This window comes from Pempheris klunzingeri, chromosome 13 (assembly GCF_042242105.1).
Source record: "Pempheris klunzingeri isolate RE-2024b chromosome 13, fPemKlu1.hap1, whole genome shotgun sequence".
NCBI classification, from domain to species: domain Eukaryota; kingdom Metazoa; phylum Chordata; class Actinopteri; order Acropomatiformes; family Pempheridae; genus Pempheris; species Pempheris klunzingeri.
In genome coordinates, this window is record NC_092024.1 from 1,728,895 (window position 1) to 1,739,173 (window position 10,279).

The following is a 10,279-nucleotide window of genomic DNA, read 5'->3' on the forward strand; positions in this document are numbered from 1 at the left end:
GAGTGTGTGCGTGTGTGTGTGTGTGTGTGTGTGTGTGTGTGTTCCTGCCTGTGTGTGTTGGTGTGTGGATTTTCAGTCCATTAAGTGACCCTGCAGTAAGGCCTTTGGGAAGCAGGAGGGGTGGATAGGGGCTGTCAGGTGGAAGGATGATGCTTCTCAGCTCTCTTCGGCCCCAAACCCATTCATGTGAGTGTGAAAATATTCTAGCATGGTGTACTTATTAAAAGGAGATCTGGCCCATGTTCAGCGGGAACCTGAAACCTCTCAGAACATGGCAGGAGGAAAGGAGAGGAGAAGAAGAAAAAGAGTGGAGGAGACGTTTAGGGGCCCAAAGTGCTGAGGGTATCGTTACCTTTCCATTTCACTTGATGAAACCCATTTGGCTGGATTAGTTTCACACTCTCAATGGGACCCCGAGGTGATGGGAGCCTCCGTTAAGGACTAGAGGGCTGCAGTGGGCTGCAGACAGCTGGGTGATGAAGAGGAAGAGGAGCCTGTGTGTACTGACTCCGCCTTTCTCTACAACAAAGGGATGCTGCTTGTTTCTGCAGACTAACGGAGGCGGGGCTTCATGCTTGGCAGGCGACAGACGTATGTGTATGTGTGTGAGTGTTTGTGTGTGTGTGTGTGTGTGTGTTAACAAGAGAAAGTGTAGCTGCACTGAGAGCCAGCCAAGTTGCCAGTCTGAATGAGAATGAAGGACGATGATTGGACTTGCCAAATTGGAGGGGATATTAAATCTAGGAAGCAAAACCACTTGATAATGAGTTTTTGTGGCACTGTGTCTGTGTGTGTGTGTGTGTGTGTGAGAGAGTGCATGTATTAAGGCATGTGTGTGTGCGTGCATGTACTGTATGAATGTGTGTGAATGTATGTGTTTGTGTGTTTATGTTCACACCTGTGGGCTCTGTCATCTTTGCTCCTAATTATCTGCAGCATAAATCAACGGTGGGTGCGTTGCCATGGCAGCCAGCGGTAGGCCGGGTGCTGGTGATGGTAGCGGGAGAGTGCCAGAGCTATTTCATTAACCTTTAAAGGACTTGGTATTTATTTTAGTAGCAGCACTATAAATATAAATTTGTCATTTTGAAAAGGGAAATGACCAAGTAATAAAAAGTCTGAGGACCCTGCGAAGGTCTCGCTCTCCGTCTTTCTCAGCTATTTTTCAGCCACACTAACTGCAACGCTCCAGGTGTTTAGTATTTTCATAGAATTCAGACTTTTGCTCAGTGCAGGTTGTAGTCAGCTGTTGTCCAACAACAGGTTGACAGACTGTCTAGAAACAACTATTAGCCTGTTGTTACCTTACATGCTAACCAGCTTTGAACTACACCAGCTTGATAGAATAAGCTGATGAAGCAGGTGTAGTGTGACAGTGGAAACATCTGTCTTTGGCTTGTGGTAAAAAGCACAATGTCACCTTATCTGTTTGTCTTAAAAATGCCATTTTAGTGTCGGAATGTGCAGAAGTTATGTGGCTTATGAATAATATTTACTTTGGTGACTGTGGGCAGAAAGAATCTATCACACTCTGTGATCACATTCGCTTTTCTCATTGGACTGCTGCTAGTTTTTGTATATAGACTATACTGCATATCATGAGATGGAAAACCTTAAGTTTTTTTTTTTTTATCTTTAACTATCCCACTTATCTTTAGCTATTTACAGTAATATCCATGGCTGGTTCGGGCATCTAACAAATGTTCTCATTAATGAGCAGCTGCATTAATACGACGTGGTTAGTTGCGCTAGTCATTTCCATAAGGTTATCTTATATATGACATACATATTTAGCAGTTTCTCTATTTCATTAAGAAAATACACACATTCTTACCTGACTTAACCTTAAGAAACCTATTTTTTGTGGAAGGGTGTCTTCAACACTTGTAGTTACACTCACGATCCCAGTGTCCTCTGAAAGAAAAGTATCAAATATGAGAATTAGTGCAAGCACATTTACAGAGGCACATACATGGTAACATTGGTTAAAAAGTGTTTTTACCTCAGCTGTTGTCACAGTGATACCGGGATCTCAAAATGGTCGAGCCACGTACTGTAGAACTGTGAGGCCTTGTGCTTTTAAACAGTGGATCGCTTGTCAAGACTGACTGAGGATTCAACAGGATGTCATCCCACATAAGATAACAATCCCCATACAAGCCTGTTTTTCAGGCCGCTGTTTGTTTAATGTTTCCTGAGTAAATGGCAAAGACTTGGGGATGAGTACAACAACTCCTCTGAATCACACAGAACCATGAGGACACAAAAGGTTGACGTGTCTTGTGAGATGCTCTGCCAGTACAGTTGTCAGATGTTAGTTACATTCTGCACACAGTGCACAAATCTTTATGTTGAATCCCTTTCGAGTGAACATCTGCACAGCCATTGGCAGATGCCAGCCAACTATCCCTGCATCCTGGACTGCCGAGGAGAAAGAGAAAAAGAAAAAGACGCCTGAAACTTATAAAACACACCTGAGATTCATCACTGAACGTGTAAAACAAAAACTGTATTTCCATAAAAAGTAATAGCAGACATAATATATTTCACGGGCTCTCTGCAGAGTTCTCTTATGCATGTATTAGATTCTCCTTTTCTGGGAAGAACATCACCATGAACAGAAAAAAAGCAGGGCCTCAGGGGCAACAAGGGTAAAGGGAGAAGGGTCTCTTTGTGTGCTGGGATCATGGATGTTTTGACTGCGATTGGATGGTTTAAAAGAGCATTCCCCCAGATGCCTCAGCAGTAAGTGCAGCCTCTGTTACCACTGGTAATTCAATTGTGCCACATGATTTCTTGGTGAGCAATCAACAAATAGGTACTCAGTGAAAACTGCTCGGCATCCAGGACTAATGAGGTGCTGAGGAGGAGGGGAGATGTGTGGAGAGGACAGAGAGGGGGAAAAAGAGGGGCTGGGAGAAAGAATGTGAAGGAGACACAAAAAGAAGTGAAAAAACAGATGATTCATATCAGCGTGGCCTGTGGAGGGAACCGCATCAGTGGTCAGCGCACAGAGCTAGGCAGAGAAATCTAAAAACTTGCATGATGAAACTTTGGTATGGACTTTATGGGTGTGATGCAACAGATTGGTGTTCAAAATCTGAGCAGATGAGACACGCTCGCTAACCAGACGTGAGATGTTAAACTGACAAAAAAAGAACGCACACGCTGCTTCCATCGCAGCCGTGTGCAGGGCTGCAGGGCTCTGGCTGTGAGGGTTACAGCTGTGTGCATCTGGATTGTTTCAAGCTAAGTGAAGAGGGTGCTTTCTGAGATGACCCCCCCCCAAACACACACACACACACACACACACACACACACACACACACACACACACACACACACACACACTCATGGTTCTTCTCCAGGCACATTCAGAGCTGGACGGTGACTCTCATTCAGATAACACAGAGAAGAAACACAACAGGTCGTGGAATCGCTGGGAAATGTTTGATGTTGGCGACTCTTGGATCACCTCAAGGAGTCCTGACACTGACTGGAGTTACAATATAAAGTAACTTTAAGGCAACATTGACAAGGATTCCTGGTGGTGATTTTTTTAAATCCAACTTCTATTTCCAAGCGATCGCTCCAGGGCTGTATGGAAGAGGACAGGGGGGTGGGTGGTGCTAATTTGTACCCACTGTTACACAAAAATGTGCGACTCCAAATGGACTAGAGGAGAGGAAAGAAAGGCACAGTTTCCATAGCAACCATTTTCAGACTAAGTGGTTGTCTTCGCTCGCTCTCTGTTTCCTGTTGATTTGCTCTCCTTTTCTCCATTTCTCTTACAATTTCCTTCTTTTTTAGTTGGAGTAAATCAGCTGCAAGAAAGATGTGCAAAGGAGGGAATTGGACTGCATTCATTAAAATGTAAAGAAGAGACAAGAAGAGGATCAGGTGTGTTGCACTAAAGGATTCACACAAGTACACACACACAATCAAAATACGCGGGGACAGAAAAATGGCCGAGACTGAAATAAAGAAAACTCCAGATCCAGGCACACCTGGAAAAAAAGCTTTCAGTGGCACAAATATGGACGGATGACACGGCACAACTAAATCTAGACATGGAGCGCCACAACTATTCCTGCCCTAAATTTCATATTTAATCTGCTGTGCTGGAGGATTTCTTGGCCCAGTGCGCTGTGTAATCTTGTCGAGGGGCAGATGGCACACTCACAGTGTCAATCGGATCCCCTGGATTGGGACGGTGGAGGAGGAGAGTTCTCCAGCCGCCGTGCCAGGATCAGCAGGTCTGGCTGACCAGCGGCAGCATCAGCAGCACTGGAGCAGACAGTCTCTTCACCTTTTTTCCAGGCTAAGCCCAGACCTAGAAATGACTTTCAGCAGGAGTTGACACTGGACACAATTGCAGGCTAGGATTAGGATTAGCCCAGGGTCCTATGTAATGGGCCGGTCATGTTCTGTCTTCCTTCTTACACAAACACACCTCACAGATTCTTTTTTACACACGTTGACACCAAGAAAAAGTGCCGTTTCCACTCCAGATGAAAGAGGAGATGAAGTTCTGGTGGTCATTTGCCATCACCTCGTGCCAACTAAAGAGGAGCCCTGTTACGAGGAGGAGTCAGCAGTGTGAAACCAGATGAGAGATGAGCATGTGCACATGAGGAGACATTTTGGGAGGGAGGGGTTATTTGGAGAATCAGATTTCCTTTTAATTAATTCAACATGAAAACTTCAGCGATGCTAGCAGCTCTGTGAAGCTGTAATTAATTAATAATTCATTAAATGTCAGCATGCTAACGTGATCCCAGTGACGATGCTACAGTGCTGACTAGCAGGAATAATGTTGATCATGTTCACCATCTTAGTTAAGCACGTTAGCATGCTAACGTTTTGCTAATTAGTAATGAGGCTGAGGCTGATGGATGAAAAGGATGAAATGAAAAGTTACAGGATCACCAAAGTTATTAGAATTCATCCCAAGGAGGAAAATGAACGTGCAGATCACATTTCATGCTAATTCATCCAATAGGTATTAAGGGAAGGTTTGATATTTTTGGAAATACACTTATTTGCTTTTTTGGCAAGAGTTAGATGAAAAAGATTGATACAGCTTTCATGTCTGTAGGCAAATATGAGGCTACGACTAACACCTTTAAAGCTGATAACAAACCAGTTCATGCAAAAAATGAATTCTAAAAACGATAAATTGCCTGTTTCCTGGTTGGGACCGGTTGCCAGCAGGGACTCCAGGAAATTGCTGCTCTAGACCAAGAAATTGTCTGATTGATCAAACAAATGAGATGCGACATGGACCGATCCAGCAACTGACCGATGTCACCATCCCCACAGCATAGTTGCGAGTATGACTACAAATTATAAACAGTAGAGAATCACAGTTTGAAACCAAAGAAGGAGAGCAGCCTGCCTAGTAAAACACTAAAAAGTTGAAAAATAGGCATAAAAATCACATGACTGGCAGTAGTATGAGAGACTGGTCTATTTTAAACTGCTAAACTTAGTCCAACTGAAGTCCTCAGCAAACCCTTCGCCTCGTCTCCAGGGAGCATTCTGCAGCGGTTTCCCTGTTGGATGCTGCAATTTACAAGGCAGATTTATGTAACTGGGTAGCTAATGCTGGCTTTTATTCATAGAATAATGGAGACTACAGTGAAGTTTTGACAGTTTAATTTGCATGGCTGCAGACAGTCAAACTCAGCTTGGCCTCGCCACCCCCCCACCACCAAAACAATCTCACCTTCAATTACCAGACATCAGATGAGATGAGGGAGTGTGTGGTCCTCTGATGAGACCAGGGAGGGAGGGAGAGACGGAGAGGGAGGGAGAGGGAGAGAGAGAGAGATGAATGGGTCCGCTGGTGTCCCGGAGCAGTGGAAAAGACTGAGAATAAATGAATGGATGAATGAATGAATGGGACAGTAATGAAAAGAGGAGGAGGTGGAGGGGAGGAGGGACAGAGGGGAACAGGACATTCAGAGAGGTCTAGCTGGTAAAAGAATTGGAAAAGTGGATAAAATGAGCACAGCTGAGTCGGAGGCTGAGGGCTGTATGTGCTGTTGTGTCTGCTGCATTCATCAGGGAAAAGATGAGTTTTGTAAACTTTTAGAAGAGTTTTCAACTCCTATCGCACTGCGAAATGAGTCATGTAGGAATCTGTTAAACAACTTAAACTTTAATTATAACTGAACTGAATGGATGATAAATGTGGTTGTCATATGTCAGCAGGTCAAAGAAAGACAATCTGAAAGCTGCATGTTTGTCAGTAGCTGTTGTCTCCATTAAGATCATGTTAAGACCATTAAGGTCCTGTTAAGGTACTGAGTGAAAACATTGTTTTCTGTGTCTCTGGGGGGGGGTGAAAGGCATTAGGATGCCAGGGAGGGTCTAACAAAACACTTTGAGTTGAAGTACGGAGCGTGACCCACACACGGGGTTCAGAGTCAGGATATTTTATGATCTTATAATCTTTGTTATTGTGCAAGTTGTCCATCTTAAAGGAATAGTTCAAACTTTTGGGAAATAAAAGTAATCGCTTTCTTTCTGAAAGTTATGTGCGAACATCAATGCCACTCGTATCTGTCCCGTAACTAGAAGGCATGGTTAGCATAGCTTAGCTTAGCATCCTGAAAATGGCAGGATGGTGCAGGTTGTGGATTTTGTTACCTTTGACAGAGCCAGGCTAGCTTATTCTGTTTGCAGTCTTCATATTAAGATAAGCTTCATTTTTATCGTGCAGACATGAGAAAGGTGTTTTCTCATTGAACTCTATGCAAGAATGCCAAAGAACACATTTCCCTAAATGCCACACTATTAATGGAGGAGAAAAGGTAAATAGTACTTCAGTCTCCCTTTAACAGGCAAGACTTTTCAAAACTGAACCTTTACAATCAGGTTTAAAACTACATTCTGCTGTAGCTCCTGACTGAAAGCCAAACACACAATTTGCCGGTGTGGAAGTTTCAGAGAAGAACCACCCTACTGCATCCATGTGATGGCACAGAAAAGGAGAAACAGAATAGAGAGACAGAGAAGGATGTAAAGAATAGTGAGGGGTTGTTCGACTAAACATTTGCTTTGGCAGGCCCGGAGTAGAGGGGCGGTGTTCTACTAGTCCCATGACATGCGTCCAGAGGAGCCCCTGTGTCTTGACCATAAATCTGAATGGAGTGGGAGTTATCATACTTTCCCCCTGCCATCCCCTCCCCGGCTAAACCCGCATTCCTCCCAGACACCGCTTCGTACAAACAAAGTAGCCTGTTCCCACCGCTCAGCATTGGGAAAGGCGATGGTTTGTCATGGAAAAACCCAGAGGCATCTCAAGAGTCTCTCAGAAGCTGTTTTTTTTCCCCCACAAGGCTCAGCAATGCATCAACACTTAGCCTGGTGGCTGCATTTTCTCTCTTTGTGACAGGCAGAAAACTATGTTGGACATGTAGTTCACACATAGATGTCAGTTCCTATCAGACTACAGAGAATAACTTTCTAAATGAACTGCGAGGATGAGAGAACACACTCACACACACATAATGTGGAAGATGAATGAAATGCACAGAGCTACAATTCAGTCACAGAAAGTTCATGCCCCGCATAGAGGCCCAGAGATGCACACACACACACACACACACACACGTATGAAATGGGTGTGAATTCGGAGACATGTCGTTATAGAAAACCCTGGTAACACATTCCATAGGAGTCTGCCTCCTCCCTCAAAGGGAGTCTTTTGTGCTTATTGAAAGGCAGAGGGGTTACAGGGTTTCTCCCTTTAGGGTGCCGAGAATAATACTCGCTCTCAAGACAATGACCTCATCCTGACTCTGTGTGTGTGTATGCATTCGTATATGTGTGTGTGTGTGTGTTTGAGAGACACCAGAAGTGAGTGCGACCAAGTCTGTGACTGTATATATGCACGGACCAGGATGGGGAAAGAGAAAGTCAAAGAGGCAGAAAGAGAAGCAGGAAGTGTTCGGTTAAGGATGGATTGCGAGGGGAAGGGGGGGGGGATGCTGGAAAGATCCTCAGGGGGGAAGTATTTCTCTCCCCTGCCTCATTGGCGTCCACCCCCCTCATTGTCTGTCCAGGGTGAAATGATCTGTACATGACATTGGTGAGAGCCGGCGGTAATGTAAAGCGCTCACACAACCAGGCTCAGGGAGCGGTGAGCTCCAACAGGAAATTCCTTTACAGCCTTTCTGCTGACTAAGGCCTCCGAGTGGGAACAGAGTAAGAAAGAATGTAATGTGTATGTGGCCTCAGTGTTTTTGGGGGTCCGGTTAGGGCAGCACATGCACAAGTCATTACCACATGGGTGTGACGGCACTGGTTTCAGAATAGAAGTAATATCATTCAACACATAAGCAGGTAAAGGAAATGATCCCCATGGGTTGCCACTGCCTCAGCTATTTAATATATCACAGTGAGAGGAGAGCAGGGTTCAAGGTTCTGCTCACTGGTCCTTGTGCATATTTGAACAGGAGTTTGGTGCCTCATATGGATTTTCCTCCGTGCTGATGCTGTGTTAGTCTTGACATTGGTGCCGCAGACTGATGGTCACACATCCCCTTGTCTGTTTCATCATCCAGTACCTCATCAAACCGGCCTTAGGACCACGCCCACCCAAACACGCGCAGAATTGTGTGGTTAACTAGCAGGCCAGAGACAGGAAAGGCCAGACAGATGCAGACAGTAGCCATCTTTACAGGCAGCATCCATGTTGCAGAGGCAGCACGTTGTACAGGTGTCCCTCCACAGTGACCTACATTAGCCCAGCTGATGCCACCACAAAGACCATACAAACATTTCACTGCCTGCTGCTTCTCCTGAGGCGCCCAGTGAGGCCAGGTTCAGAGAGATTCAGTGTGGGAGACAATGAAACAAAGCTGCAGAAATGATCGTATCAAGGCAAACGGTGATAAACAGCGGTATGAGAGAACATGTGGCCAATGCATGTCTGTGACATGGGCGCTGCAGCTGAAAGAAAGGAGTGGCAGGTTGTGACTGGTGCTGCATAAATAGAGCAACAGCGCCACCAGGTGACTCTTTCTTTACACTGCCAGCATTTTTAGAGATGCAAAAACACAGCTCCCATAAATACACGATTTAAATGATCTTTCCATTAAGAACCTTGTTCACATTGGTCTGAACCTTTCTGACCCACCAGTGAGCCATTCATTATAAACACCTGCTGCAAAGCCAAACATTCTATCGGAGGTCTCAGGGCCTCCAACAACACCGACTATGTCGAGCTGAATTTTATGGAAATGTGTATAAAAAGATGCACAAGACATCCAGAACATTTCCACTTGATGGGTTTTGGTTTGAATATTTCACTCAGTGTTAGAATTAAGCTTCAATGAAAAGCAGATACAGAACACTGTATGATATTATCAGTGTGAATTGATGGGATGTTTCCAAATTTAACTTTAACTTGTGGATTAAAAAAAGTGAAAGACTACCAAGAAGTATTTTTTGCAATGAAAGCATGGTTGAAGCATTGTTATCCAGTCATTACAGCTGATCAACTAGTACACAGTCCTCAATGAGCAGAAAAGCCTTGAATTAATAAATGGTATTCAGTATATGCTGTATACTGTATGAAGAGTGGGACAGTTTAGAAACACATTGTTTTCTCAAACTGTGGGTTCACACAGTACCAATCATTCACATTCACTTCTTTGTATTAGCTCAGAGAACTGACTGTTCCTCTGTGAAGTCCCATCCCACAGACAGCTGCTTATTTCTATATGGGGAGTTTAACAATTGCACTCCTCTGTGGTGGCAGAGAAAGTACCTACAGCAGGTGCATCATTCCAGTGGTGCTTCAGTTCATGAGTTCTTGACCTGGGCGAAGAGTTTTGGAATAGTAACATTTCCGATGCCACTAATTATGATGTTTTTGTAGCGTTGTCTCGTTTAAACGGACCTGTGTCGTTTTCCTTCTTTCTAAATTAACATACCGTCTTATTTTGTTATGCACAACACTATACTCAGTTGCCATGAATCCTTTAATGACATCATTCGAATGATCATTTGAAAAATATGGTGAAATACTTGACTTAAAAAAAAAAAAAAAGAACTTGACAGTTTTGAAACAGATGTGTGCAGAACAGCTCTGATTAGTTCAAAGTGTGAATCTGAGGGGGAATACACAGCCGAGAGTCATAGACATGCAACACATTGTCAGAACACAAAAACCTGAAGAACAGCTAATGTCTTTACCGAAAAACATACAACTCAACAGTAACCATCTGCACAGTGTTTTGCATGTTATTGCACAGACATGCAATCC

General features: G+C 44.1%; 1 protein-coding gene across 2 annotated transcripts in view; it reads right to left on the bottom strand.

Moving 5' to 3' along the window:
• Positions 1-10,279, bottom strand: part of maco1b (macoilin 1b) — a 194,812-nt gene that overhangs the window by 21,692 nt on the left and 162,841 nt on the right. The window lies entirely within an intron of this gene.